Raw genomic sequence first — 13,800 nt, forward strand, 5'->3', positions numbered from 1 at the left:
CCCTGCCCCAACAGGGAAGTAAAGCAGCTGGCAATTCAGCAAGTCTCCACACCATGGGTTATCCTGCTGGAGCCTCTGCATCCTGTTAGAATGTAAAATTTATATTGGAAACTACGAAACCAGAGGAAGAGGGAATATGAGGAGGCTATAGCAGGAGCAGGAGGCGGGGAGTAACAGGCGGGAGCTCAAGTCAGCCCTGGGTGGATTAGAGGGTGGCTGGGCTCTACTCCAAGGATTTACTCAAGAGTGAGGCTGTCAACAGCAGAGGCAGTGGCAGTGGCAGTGAAGCTGCAGATTAATTTTTAGCTCACTTTCTTCATTTTGAGCTGCATCTCATTAATTTGAAGAAAAAGTGTAAACATGAGGGATTTTCAAGATAAAAGGCATAATGTTGCTGGTACTGTCCTTGGCGCTCACTTCTCCAGCCTTGTTCATTGTCATGAAATCAAACGCAAGTTCCTTGTTTGTTTGGGTGGTTTTTTTTGTGGGGGGTTTTATTTTTTTAGAGCAAACCACTGCACAATTAGTTTTCAGTTTTACAGCAGCTTCCCAGGATAGCTGAGGGACAGCATCTCCTCTCACCCCGCGGGCCTCGCCTGGAGCCGGGCTCTGCTGCGTGGCTTCGCCGGCTGCTGCCAGGGCAAGGCGCGGACCAGAGGTGCCAGATCCCCGATACTCTCACCCGCCCGGGGCTGGCCATGGCCTCCTCAGCAGCGCGGTGTTCCTGCGGGGATTCTTTTCCCCTCCCTGCCGCGCTCCCCTCAGCCTGCGGGCTGCCCCTCGCCGCCCCCGCGTGACGGTTAAGTGCCGCGAGTAAGGGGCGGCCGGGGCTCCGCGCTGCGGCCCGGCCGGTCCCGCAGGCCGGGCTCAGACAGGGGAGTGGCGGCGCGCCCCAGCTGCAGCGCCCCCCTGCGGGAGGCTGTTGAGGTGGCTCACCACCCCCCGCCATCGGCGCGAGTGGTTCGCTCCGTCCCTCCTTCCCTCCCTCCCTCCCTGCGGGTGGCGGTGGCACGTTCCGCTCCTGGCGCTCGATGCGGAACTGGCCGGGCGGCGCAGAGCAGCCGGGGGGCGGCGGCGGCGGCGGCACAGGTGAGTGGGGCTGCCCGGCCGGGCGCGGGGCTGGGATGCGCGTCCGTGCGGACCGGCGCGCAGGCGGCGCAGCGCCTGTGCCCGCACCCGCGTGTCAGGAGCGGGGAGCCTGTCCCGGCGCCGCCGCGCGTGGGTTGGCCGTGGAGCGCGGAGCTCGGCCGGCCGGTGCTACCTGAGGCGATCCGCACCCGGACAGCTGGCGTGTGGGTCCTGGCCCCCCCCCCCGCGGCCCCTGCCCGCCTCCGGCTTTACCGCAGCCGCCCGGCCGGGCGCGGTGGTGATGCTCGGGTACGGCGAGTCGTTCCGCAAGGTCGCTGCGGGAGGGGGCAGCGGTGGCGTTCTGCCGCTCTGAGGAGCGGGGCCGGCCGCGCGCTGCTCCGTCCTCCCGGGGGTCCGGTGGGCGCGCGGGGCCACGGGCCTCCGCGGCCAACTGTGCGGCGGGTCCAGCTGCCGGCGCCCGGTCAGTGGCAGAGCAGTCCCCGGGCGGGAACGGGCAGCGACCCCCGAGGCTGTCGCTCGCGGATTTCTAACGGAACGGGGGACCGCAGGGTGCCGGGGCTGGGCGGGCATGGAAACGGCGCTTGACCGGCCGGGGAGGGGGCTCGGCCGGTGGCGGGTGTGAGGGCGCGGAGCCTGCCGGCTTCCCGGCACAGCGGGGTGCCCGGCGGGCAGGGCCGGGCCGGGCCTCACAGCGGCTTTTCCTCGCTCCTCGCCGGGAAGGAGCGGGCAGGACAGTTAGCGCAGGTGAAGGGCTGCTCCCCGTGAGGGGGCTGGCGAGGCGGGCGAAGGGATTGCTGCAGTAACGTGACTGGAAAGGTGCTCGCTCTTACTCCTGGGTTTGTAAACAGCAGATCCTGTTACTCCCCGAGACAATAGAATAGGAAATCCACTTTGTACTCGGGAGTTTCGTGTGAAGCAGCCCGTAAAGCGAAGGCGTTTTCCCCGCAGAAATGGTTGTTGCCACCTTGCGTGTTGCTCGCTTTTATTTTTGGGCGGAGGAAGGGAGGAAGGCTTGATCTTTGTGGCTGCGTGGAGCCGCGATGAAGAGGTGCTTGCGGGGAATGATAACCCATGGAGGAAACTGATTTGTTGCCTGGCTTTCTTGTCTCCTTTTTTGTTTCTTCCCCCCCCCCACCCCCCCAACTTGCCGATATACCAGGCTGTTCTCAGACACAAATAACATAAGGTTATAAATTCACAGTCCCACGGAGATGGTGTGGAATGGTGGGTGAATCGGTGCTTTCCCTAGGCAAGCCAGCCATTTTGTCTACATTCAGTGCAACTCTAGGTCAGCGTTTCTGTTGGTATGCTCGCAAGTGTCCTTGCTGAGCTCTTCGCAGCATCGCTTATCTGCCAGAAGGATGTTACTGGTAGACAGAAGCAAAGGGAGGGGGGAGATGTATTGTGGCGTCCTGAGGGGTCACATAACCAAACCAAAGTCATCTAAATATAGGTTTATTTGGGAAGTGATTCCATTTTTGGACTCTGCACTGCTTGAACCTTGGGAACTGTTGGATGCGCACAAGTACTTGCTGTTTTCAGCACTAATGAAAATCTGCAGTCCTGACACATCAGCGAGAGAGTACCTCGGGCACCCAACAGAGCCAAAATGCAGGTTTTGCTGCGTTTAATCTTTCTCTTGTGGCACGTTATGTAATAATGAACTGATCGATCGTTCCAGCTATAAAATAGTTCTTTTCCTTTACTCTTGTATTGTTAGGAAATGTATAACTCTCGTACCCAATTTAATATACCCTGGAATTAATTGCACACTCATTAAGCACCTTACGGTTTGTCTACTAAAATGCAAAATCATCAGCAAGTCTCTAGAACACTTTTGTTTGGAAAATAATACAGCCTTGTCTGCACTAAAAGGGCTTGTACGTGCCTGTCCGGTGGTGCTGCAGTTAGATTGCAAGTCTGGACTCTCGTGTTGCCAAATTAATGGCTTTCAAGTTGTAAGCATCAGAGTCCTACTGCATTAGTTTCCACACCATTGCTACTTTTAAAACAGCTCTAGTTTTACTGGATGGATGAAAAGGAAAATAATGGCTACACTAAACAAACGTTTTCCACACAAAATGCATACATATCATGGACAAGATATATTTTGATGATGTATGTGTTACGTGCCAGACCCATGCACGTTGGTGAACTGAAAGGTGTGTAGCAACTGGCAAAATACTAGCTCTTCTAGTTGGAAGTTTTCATAGGAAAACATAAATATTGTAGAGAGCAAACCTCCTCTTCAACCATGATACCTTTCTGTAATTCTTTTGAAAGCAGGCAGGGTATCCAACTTCAGTCCTTTTCAGAAGGACTTTGGAAAGGGAGAGAAATAAGTTTCAAGGATCGTGAACAGTAAGCCTTGCCCAGCTAGCCAGAGTAGGCTTTTAGTGTGTCAGGATTGATGTTTAAGTGGCAATGGTAGAACTGCCAGGGCGTCCCAAGTCTTACTAAAATGCTTAATCATATCATCTTCCTAAATTAAATTAATGTTGGCTTTGATTTTATCTGGCTTGGTCTGAGGGGCACAGAGGTTCATTATTTATGGCTTTTTCCCACTTGCCTCAAGCCATGTCAAATAGTAAAGTTACATATAGACAGGATATACTAGGCGTAACTCTGGAAAGATGTTCAGTCTGGTCTATTTAACACATTTGGTAATGAATCAGTTGAAAACCCAAATACCTTCTGAAAATTTCTGGTATTAAATTATTAAGTCACAAGTACTACTGAATTCTAAGAGAATAAATCTCTTAATGGTTTTAAATTTACTGCACTTGCAGTAATAGATTTTCTCTGATACTTCTCAGATATGTTTGTTAGAGAAATTGCTGTTTTTTTTTAAAAAAAATAGAGATTTAGTGCATGAGAGTGGATAACAAGCGATGTATAATTGGCTGTCATATCACACTGTTGTCTCTTAGTTTTTTAGCTAGGTGGTTAGTGCCATCATGCTCACAAGATGGAAATGGGTTTTTTTTTGTTAAAACCAAGTACAAAGTTGAATGGTTCACTTGGTTAGTGTTAGGATGGAATGAGAGATGGGCAACACACATGGTACAACCCAGATGAATTCCTGCAAACGTTCTTTTGCTCTGTAGTGCCTGCATTTAAGATGTGTTACGTGACATTTTCAGGCAGCCCCTCAGTAGAAAGGCTTTGACGTAGTTACTCAACACACTAGTGGAAAACACAGAACGCGGTTACAGATTGGGGATTTGCAGCAATGAGGAAAGGATTTAGAAACAAGAGTGAAAGAGGTTGGTATGCAGGATTATTGCTCCTCTAGTTTAAGCATTTTCCATCTATCTCAAGGTGTAAATTTTCCTGAAGGAAAAACATCTTCAGTGACCTAACAAGACGCAAAGAGAAATAAAAATGAGGAGCGTGAGCATCAGTTAGAAAGGAATGAGTTTTTTAGTGGAATATTCTGTTAATTTGTGGAATAATTGTGATGTTTTTCATCCCAGAAGGGCTTGCTGCTTTTTTTTCTCTACCTCTAAAGCTATGAAAAACTGTTGTGATGACCTGTGAGATTCACTTTCTGTAGCTGAGCCAGTATAATTCAGCTGGTCTTTGCTCTGTTGTCTGAGCTAGAAAATAATTTCAGAGCGATCAGATTCCCTGTCACTGGAGGCCTGTAAACCTGTCACGACCACATGAAAATTACTGTTGATGATTGAGAAAACATGCTCTTGACTTGTCTCTTGGAACTACAACAACCATCTGAAACCCCAAACCCAGCACAACTGCTGATATGACGCACGTACTGCCAGGAGCTCGACAGTCTGTACCAGAGAACTCCCCAATGGGGAGGCCATGCCTTCTGGCACCCAGAAACCACCAAATTGCGAGACTTTATGCTTTTAATCACTGCTACTAGCCAAGGATCCTTGAAGTGATTTAAAAGAAGTGCTACATGCGTGTGCCAAAATTACCTGTGCTGAGGCTGTTCTCTTGCTGTGTTCGTCGGCATTGCGGTTACACGAGAGGCTGTTCTATTTCCACATCAATGTGAGAAACGATATGTCAGTGTAGCAGTGAAGAACAAAGTTTCAGGGTTTTCTGTATGTTTCACAGCGGCCACAGCCCTCAAGAAGGCATTGGTCATCGTGTTGCCTTTGATGTATCCTGTAATGTTTGTCAGATCTCTCCCTTTTTTGTTTTGTTTATAACTAATTTCTAAACAGTTGTTCTAAGTGGTATTTGCTAGAATCAGGAAATTAACCTTGGGGTTATGGGGGGTTTTTTAACATAGAGGACAAAGATACACAGATTATCAGTAATGTGTCTGATGACCTCTAGGAACTGTGTGTTATCTTACACACAGTTCCTCTTCTTTGTCATGTCTGTGAGTTCAGTGCCATGGCTGTGTTCGGCTTCCCTCTACATTCTAACCGAATCTCTGACTGTCAGTATCAGATGTTTGATTGTCATCTTGCCTGCAGCTTTGACACTGGCTTCTCTAGATCTCTGCCTGCCTGGGTATGTGGTGCTTGCTCTGGAAAGGCCCTTGTGGCAGGAGTTCTGCCTCGGCATCAGACAGCAGGAGGGGAGGAGTGCTTTTTGTGATAGAGGTGATTAAGAATTAAAACCAACATTTACCAAAATTGCTTTGCCCACGAACACCGAGCCACCCTGTTGCTGTGTCTGTTTCCGCTTGATAGTGGTTAAGCTGTGCTCTGCTGGAGTTACGAGCTGGGCATGCTTGCACGTTCTTCTAGGCCACCTCGTTTCGGCCTCCTGTCTCATTAGGCTTCAGATACATCCAGCAGGTGTTGTGTTTTCCCTCCCTCCTTTGCCGTGATGACTGCTGATGTCTAATAGGTCCTCTTGGGACCCCTCGTTCTGTCGCTCGCTGGTCCTAACAGTTGCTTGAGGCGGTTCCTTATCCCTTCTTCGCTCTGAGTTTGCTTCCTACGATGTTTACGTGTGGGTGAGTCTGCCAAACACGCGGTTCTCACGTCCCAGAACACTTGCAGGGGGAGAATTTTCTCTTTGCTTTCCTTTCAGTTTTGACCAGCTGGTACTATGATTTATCACCAAAATTAATAGTAGGATTGGTCAAACCTGGAATTTCTGATCTTCCACAGTGTTGACAAAGACAAGGGGAAGGTGTGTGGATGGAAGAAATAACAAGGCAGGTGGCACATGCAGAGAGAGAGAGGCTGAGTGTTTCTAAGATGCGAAAAAACAGATGTGAAGCTGAGTGGTGCTAACAGCAGCCAAATAACTGGATTATTTAAAGTACTTCTCCTTATTTTCCGGTTCTCGTTGCCCTGAGTGAAGTTTTAGCATTTCTACACCGTCTCTCTTTTCTGCCTTATAAATGGCTGGAATTTCAAGAAGCCTGTCACTTGTTCCTGAGCGGCCCATCTCCAGCAGAGAGAGCTGAATGCGCCTGTACTTGATGGTGGTGCTGCTGTGAGTGATGTCACCTGTTAAATGAGTAGGTGAATAGCCTGAGACCTGTGTGAGAGGAGAAGCCACTAGTCAGTGGTGTGCTCCTTGCTGTGTGTCTTTTCTGCCCGCTGTCCGTCTGTACAAGCCTCTTCTCCGAGCTCCTGGCTCAGCTGCTCACCATGTCTGGGGGAGGCACCATGGCAAGGGAGAGCACTGAATAATTTAGCACTTGCAGCTGCATCCAGCAGTTCTCTCAATTTAAATGTCACATGCTTTGTTGTTTCCCTGTTAATTTTTTATGGCCGTACATTTGCAGCGTTTGGCTCTTGGAAAAAACCAACTGCTGGTGCCCGCGTTATGGGAACTGTGGCAGAGGACTGGAAGCATCTCATGTCTACTGGGGTCTAGGCTGTGCTCAGAAGCAGTGAGTAAATTTCTCAGCTCAAAACCTGAGCTGAAAGCAGTTCTGGCTTGGGAAAGAGCATACTGCCATAGTGGTTGCAGAAGTTGAGGCTAACATGGTTTGTGGGGCGTTGAGGTTTTGAGGTGTTGCATTGTTTCCCCCCTGCCACTCTTGCATAGTGTATGAGTGGCTGTTATTGCAGTTTTGAGGGCTCATGGAAAGCTGAGGAGGTAGAAATAGATCAGAAGGCTCTTTCATTTTGTGATGGTGCTGTTATACAAGGAGGGGAAAAAAAAAAAAAAAGGACAGACTGGAAAAGAGTGAAGGGCAGGGAGCCAAAGCTCCTGTGTTACTGTTCTCTGGAGAGTATTTTTAAATAAAAGATGAATTTAAATTCAAACACTGTAGAGCGGGAGAACTGGCTGGGTTGATGTAGGGTTTTAATGCCCGAATTTATGTTCTGTGAGAAAATGATGAGTGATGCTCTGTGTCCCTTGCACTATGAGGAGCTGCATGGGAGAATCATGAGAGGTGTTTCAGGCTGTGAAGGAAGGGGAGAATTAGGAAGGAAGGAGAATTAGGTCTTTAACCTAAATTGAAGTGTGTTACAGGAACTGGGGCTAAGGCTAAAATCCGTCATCTCCTTCCTATTAGCAAGTAGAGTACTGTAGAAGCGTGTGCTCCTCCTGCATTAGTTCATTGTTGATGGTTTTCCCCAAGAGCCTGTCCTTTCTCACATGCATATCTCCTGGCTCATTCAGGGCCTGGGTCTTGATTTTTCTTTTTGATTTTGATTGGGTTTGCTTTGTTTGGGTGGGGCTTTTTTTGTTTTGTTTTTGGTGGGTTTTTTTGCTTAGTTTTATTTGTAATTAGTAGGTGGATGACCCAGCTGCATGGCTGTCAAACATCTGCTGATGGGTATAGCTGCGCCTCTGTGGGGCGGGTACTGCTGGGGCGGCTCCTCTGCGTTTGCTGCTGCCTGGCAGTCCCTGTTAGGGTTGCACCCTTGTTCTGGCACACTGCACTGGGTTTTTTGTGCATGGCTGAAGGAGCAGCTGAGGTGGGTGCTGGTGGAAGCATCCTGCATGTACTTGGGCAAGCAGTTTTTCTCAGTTGCTGTCAGTACTCAGCTTTCCGTGAGCTGTTACGACTTCTGATGCTCATGGCTATGGAAAACCTCACTGACTGGGAGGTGTTTAATGTGTTGTAGATACTGAGCTGTCATCTAGCTCGGGGGCCTGTGGGTGCCAAGAGGGGTACGTTTCAGCATTGGCTCCAGACAGTCCTTATGCTTGGGTGAAGCTTGTTTGTAGTGTGGGCAGTGCTGGGAGCCTTGGTGGTAGAGCAGAGGGGGTGGAGCATTGCAGCTGCTCTATAAATAGACCCAACAGGCTAAGATCTAGGGACTAAAGATTGGGTTGCTATGGAGATTGATCTGAATCAGATTACCTGTGGGTCTGTTTTCACAGCATGTGCATGTGTGATGATTGTGTGGTCTTGCATGTGCACCAGGCTACTGTAGCCAGGCATTTGGCTGAAGTGGGGGGGTGGGGGGGGCAACACTGAAGGGCCAGCATATGATAAGGACCAGGAAATCTGTCACTATAGCAACCGAGAACCTGAATCAGTCCAGCTTCACTTTGTGATGCTGAAAAACGGTTCCTGTCTGTGTGGTATGGTACCTCTGTGAACTAATTCTGGTCATGTTTCTTGGCGTGCCTGCCCATGCTACCTCCATTTTGCTCTGGAATATGAATGTGAAGGCGAACAGTGTTTGGCTGTGGCAGTAAGGTGTTCAGAGTGCAAAGAGACAATACCATTCTGTAGTAGGAAAGGAAGAAACGTTTAAAGTAGTATCATTCTTGAGAAGGGTTTCTAAGGGTGTCTTTTTATAATACCGAAAACTGTTTTCACAATTCATTCCCTAATTATTTAAAAATCTGATTTAGTCTGCCCTTTCCCTCAAGCTTTATGGATAGAGGGAAAGTGGAAACAGTTGGGATTCATCTGCTTTTTTATCCATCAGGAACTCTTCCTGACACAAGTGATGTGTATGCTCCAGGGAGGATGCTTTTAGAATCTGCCTGCAGTCCTATTCTCTACTGGGTCACTTCTTATGCTTGGAACTATCCCATGGCATTTCACAGAACCATACCTATATTACAGACTAACCATACCAGATAAATATGCCATTGTCTGGTTTAGGCATGCTTGCAGTGCTTGGAAAATGCCTTTTTTTCTTTTTTCTTTTTTTTTTTTTTTTTCCTGTTGTGTGTGTGCTAGAATGCTAGTACCTTTTTAGGAGTCACAGTATTGGCATGCACTGCTGCCTTGCCAAGGTGGATGGGAACTCATAAAGAAGCTGCACCAGTACGGCAAGTCCATCCAGGTCTGACTTCAGAAACTGCTCCATGTTCTGTCAAGCTCTGGTGAAGAGGGGGTGTTCTCACCTCATCTGCGCCGTCATCTGTGTTTCTTGTGTTAGTAGAACCACTGTAGTATCTGGATAATCGCTGTAATGAGCTTCCTAGAATGTTCTGTGTTTTTAAGTATAGAACTACTAGTGGTGTTTAATGTTAATATAGTTGTTAAGCAGAGAAAGTGCAAAATGGGTTGTGTGAAATTGGGCCTGCTTGGTTTGTTTATTTAAAAGCTTAGTACAAGCAAGAGTAGTATGTGCTGTGTCAAAGGTAATGGCTGGAATCATTTGAAACAGACTCAGAAGTAGTAAGCAAAATTTCAGTGGTAAAGATTCCATAAAGATTACTAAAATATCTAATGACAGGTTAAAGCTTTGAACTGTATTGATTCTAGTTCTGCAGTGAGTTAAGTGGGGTTCCTGGCCATGCAGGATGAGGTTGGTTGGTCTTGCACCTATTTCTTGTAGCAGATAGTGGTCTCAATATACTCAAAGTGTGTAATGTGAGAAGAGGAAACATAAATCAACCAGAAAGTGGGCATTGAAACTCCTGGCTCTAAACTGAAAGCTGAAACAAACACAAATAGTTGGATTGGTGTGGATCTTGAATTCACAGTAAACAGTGCAGTAAGGACTATAGATCTGAACAGAGTACAGGCTGTCTTGGATGAGAAGAAAAAAGAAATTCAAGATGTTCCAAGGACATTTTAGAACTGAAAATTTAGTTCCTTTTGGACATGTCTGGAAGTCTTGCCTTCTGCAGGGCAAAGCAGTAAACAGAATTCGTGTCACTTCTGTACTGTAAGTCTTGCTGTCTTCTTCACGTTGTCCTCTTTTCTCTCTCAGAATTAATGTCCCACTGTATGCTCTTCACTCAGTTAATAAATTGAATTGAATGACCCAGATTTATATTCTAAAGGTATCCATGCATTGGTGAACTGTGCGGTATGACCCCTGTACCAGATTAAAAAGCTGGAGATAATGGAAGGACAGCTCTCATTCTGATACCATCCTGAACTACAGGAGAGTTGCAAGAAAAGCAAGGGCTTAACATCTACCCATTGGAAAATAACCTTTTGCTCAGTGGGGTTTTTTTAAGCAATGACTTAAATACCTGCTGCCTATCATACAGTTGAGTGTAAGGCTCACCTATCAAAGCTGGAAGGTTCTGTGTGAGAAAAATGACTGTAGCGAGTGAGGTTAGATTAACAGTTTGTGGTGTTCAAGTTACCCTTTGACTAAATGAATGTGTTCCTCTATCTTTGTGTCTAGAAAGAAATGACACTTTTAAGGAGACTGAAGACTCCAGCGGGTAGATGAGTCAGGGGAGCTGCGCAATGCCTGACTCTGGGGGCTAACACTAGGTATTGGTCTGACACAGATGGCTCTGAGCTGATGACAAGGCTGCTGCAGTTCTTTCATGCCACTCTAGCTCTTCTGTGGCGTGGTGCTTTTCAAGAGTGTCTCTGTATTCATATAGACTTTTATTCCTGGGAGGACTTTACATTGCAGAATACCATACAGATTGTCCTCTAAGAAGTTGTGCTACAACCTAAAACGTGGGTGTTTGGGGAATTTTGAAATATAGAGTAGTGCTAGTAATAGAAGTGTTGTTTTGAACACTCTTAAGTTACTCGTAGGCCGTGGGTTACTGCTGGCTCTGGCCTTCATCTTTGTGTCTAGGCTACTGTGCCAATTTCTACTAGTTCGTAACTATTGCAGTCAGCTGCTACAGTACGTGGGCAGTGTTAGTTCTCACCAACCTGTTCACCATCCATATGAGTGCTTATTTAAATTATGGTGTTCTCTGAGATGCGATATGTTTGTGCAGTATGTTTCTGAGGTGCCCTTCTGTATTTTTCTCCTTTTCTTATTTTCTCCTTGAGTTGAAGTTATGAGAAGTTTTTTCTCAGGTGGTGCTTGAGGATTCAGGCTTCAGAGGGCTGGTTCCAAGACATTTGCAAAGGGAAAGTACACTGCAGGAGACCTTTTCAAAAAAAAGTAACCTAGACCTAAAGCAGCATGAGAAAGAGAGAAGGGACCATCAGTATCAAAACCTGTACCATCTTGGAGTCAAGATAATCTCTCAGTTCATGTCCAAATGCCAGCATTAAAGAGGAGAAATTGAAGTCTCAGTTGTTTGAACTCTTTCTGTATACTTTGAAAAATCTAGGAGCTGGAGGAAGGATGATAGTTTCTTGGAGATTTGCTTAACTATTGCCCGTAGAGGAGCTGTCATTTGTAATTCTGTGATCATAGTATGTTCAATCGGATTTTCCAGGTTCCATTAGCTGATTGCTTTTCTTTGTGCCTGCACAAGCATTGTGTGACCACTTGAACCAAGTCATAGAAACAGCCTAGTAAAAACAAAAGTGGCAAGGGAGGAGAAGGAAGGGTGTTAGTTTTAGCCTGTATCAGTTCCACAATCTGGTTCGCTGTGTAACTGCACAAGCACTACTACCAGCACAGAGGAGGGAATGACACTGGCCTGAAAACAAGCTTTTGGCAGGTAGGGAGAGGGAGGCAGGCCTGTTTGTGTTGATTTATACAGATCATCTAGTCTGGTATCTGTTTCTCACCAGGAGTAGGAAGGTGAGTTCCAGCAGGTATTGATCTAATGCTCTTTAATTGCTGTCATCAGCCATTACTAGATCTGAAGCAGCAAGAGATGAAATAGAGGAAGGCAAAAGAACCTACACTTAGTTCTAATTCTTCTACCTCTTGCTCCAGTCTAACAAAACCTATCTTCCAAAAGAAAGCTTTTTTCTCATGTCTTCTTGTAACTATGTCCTTGTTAGGAATAAATAACCAAGTAAGGTAGGGCTGTGGTCTTGTAGCCTGGGTTACTTTGTAGTAATTGCCTGTGTTTTTACGCTATTGTAAATGCAGTTTGCTTTCTCCACCTTCACTGAGGGGTAGGATAATCTTGGTTACAGAGGAAGAACCAATGTTTGGTTGCTGTTGAGTAGCAGTAAGTTCCTCGAAGTAATACTTCTGACTTACCTCATCATAACTTATTCCTGTTCCTGTATCTGTAACTGAATAGGAAGTTCCATAAAGAGTTGGGAAGAAAACAGATAAAATAGTTCTTCAAACTGAAGGCAAAAAGATTCACTTGATCATCCTAACTTAAACCTGAGGGGAACAAGATGATCTGCTCCAAGATATTTGCAGAATATGTTGGATCAAGAGCTGTGGCAGGGCAGATTCTACAATGTTTTCAATTATATTGTTGAAGTGAAGAAATAGGAGCTTTACTTCCTGTGTCTGTATTTTCTGTGCTGTTTAGAGATGATAATTGATAAAAATATTGCTACTCAGAGAAGGTAACTCATGGTGCTGCCACTCGGGAACCTCATTGTAATTGAGGATCTACTAAAACCATGCCATGGAGTCTTACAAAATGTTTGTGTGAGGGTTGGTGTTTCTTTTAGTTTATTATTCCATAATCAATACTTATGGACTAGTTTGGTTTTCCTTTTTTGATCAATTTTATATATACTGGTTTTGTGTGTTTGTTCTTACTGATATTTGGAGGGCTAATGAATAAACTTCCCCAACTCTGTACTGGGAGTGTGAAGGGCTGGGAAAGGCAGTACGCTGCTAGGCTTTGAACCTGATTGTGAGATGCTGACAGTCACAGTGCTGTTCACTAACTTCTGGTTGTGAAGGAAGGAGAAAAACCTTACCTAATTTTGCTGAGACTTACTGATTTCTGGTAAGTCTGTTACACTTTCATGCAAATAAAATGTAGACTTAATGCTGCAGAACTGAAAGATATTAATGCAGTAATAATAATTCTATGAGTTCTGTGTTAGCTTAAGGATGTAAACATGAACTGAAATAGCAACCTTACACTGAATGTTATGCTGAATATTATGCTGAATAACTTTATTAATGCCTTCATTAGGATGCTCAGTAAACTTGTTTAAAACACAGAGAACACTGTATTATGGAAATTCAGTACTTTTCCTGATTCTCCCCTCCCCCTTTCTTTTTCATTCTTTCATGAATTTTACTCTTGACACTCATTCCTCTTACTACAGCTACTTTCTTTAAATTTTGAATGTCTATTAAGTGTAGTTATTGACGAGCAGTAATGCTGCAGTAAAATACCAATTTTTGCCAAGAGGATTTTTTTCTATTGTAAAATGAGCAGAGAAAGTAGCTGTAGTGGGAGGAATGGATATTAAGAGTCAAGGGTGAAAGTAGATAAAATAAATGAAACTTAATGAAGTGAAGGAAATGGTATGATTTCCAAGAAAAACTTATTATTGCAAAGATACAGTTCTGTATCTTCACAGAAAAAGCATTAGAAATGGAAGGTTTTGGGGGCTGTGGAGATCATTCTTGCTCTAGGCTGCATCCAGATGGGAGAGAGAAGTATGTTACATTAAATTAGACTTCTCTTGATATTACCCCTTCTTTAGTTACTCTGTTTGTCAGAGAGCTAACATTTAAATTGTGCTTTTTCTTCAGT

This window comes from Gallinula chloropus (genome assembly GCF_964237585.1).
Source record: "Gallinula chloropus genome assembly, chromosome: 4".
In the NCBI taxonomy this organism is placed as follows: domain Eukaryota; kingdom Metazoa; phylum Chordata; class Aves; order Gruiformes; family Rallidae; genus Gallinula; species Gallinula chloropus.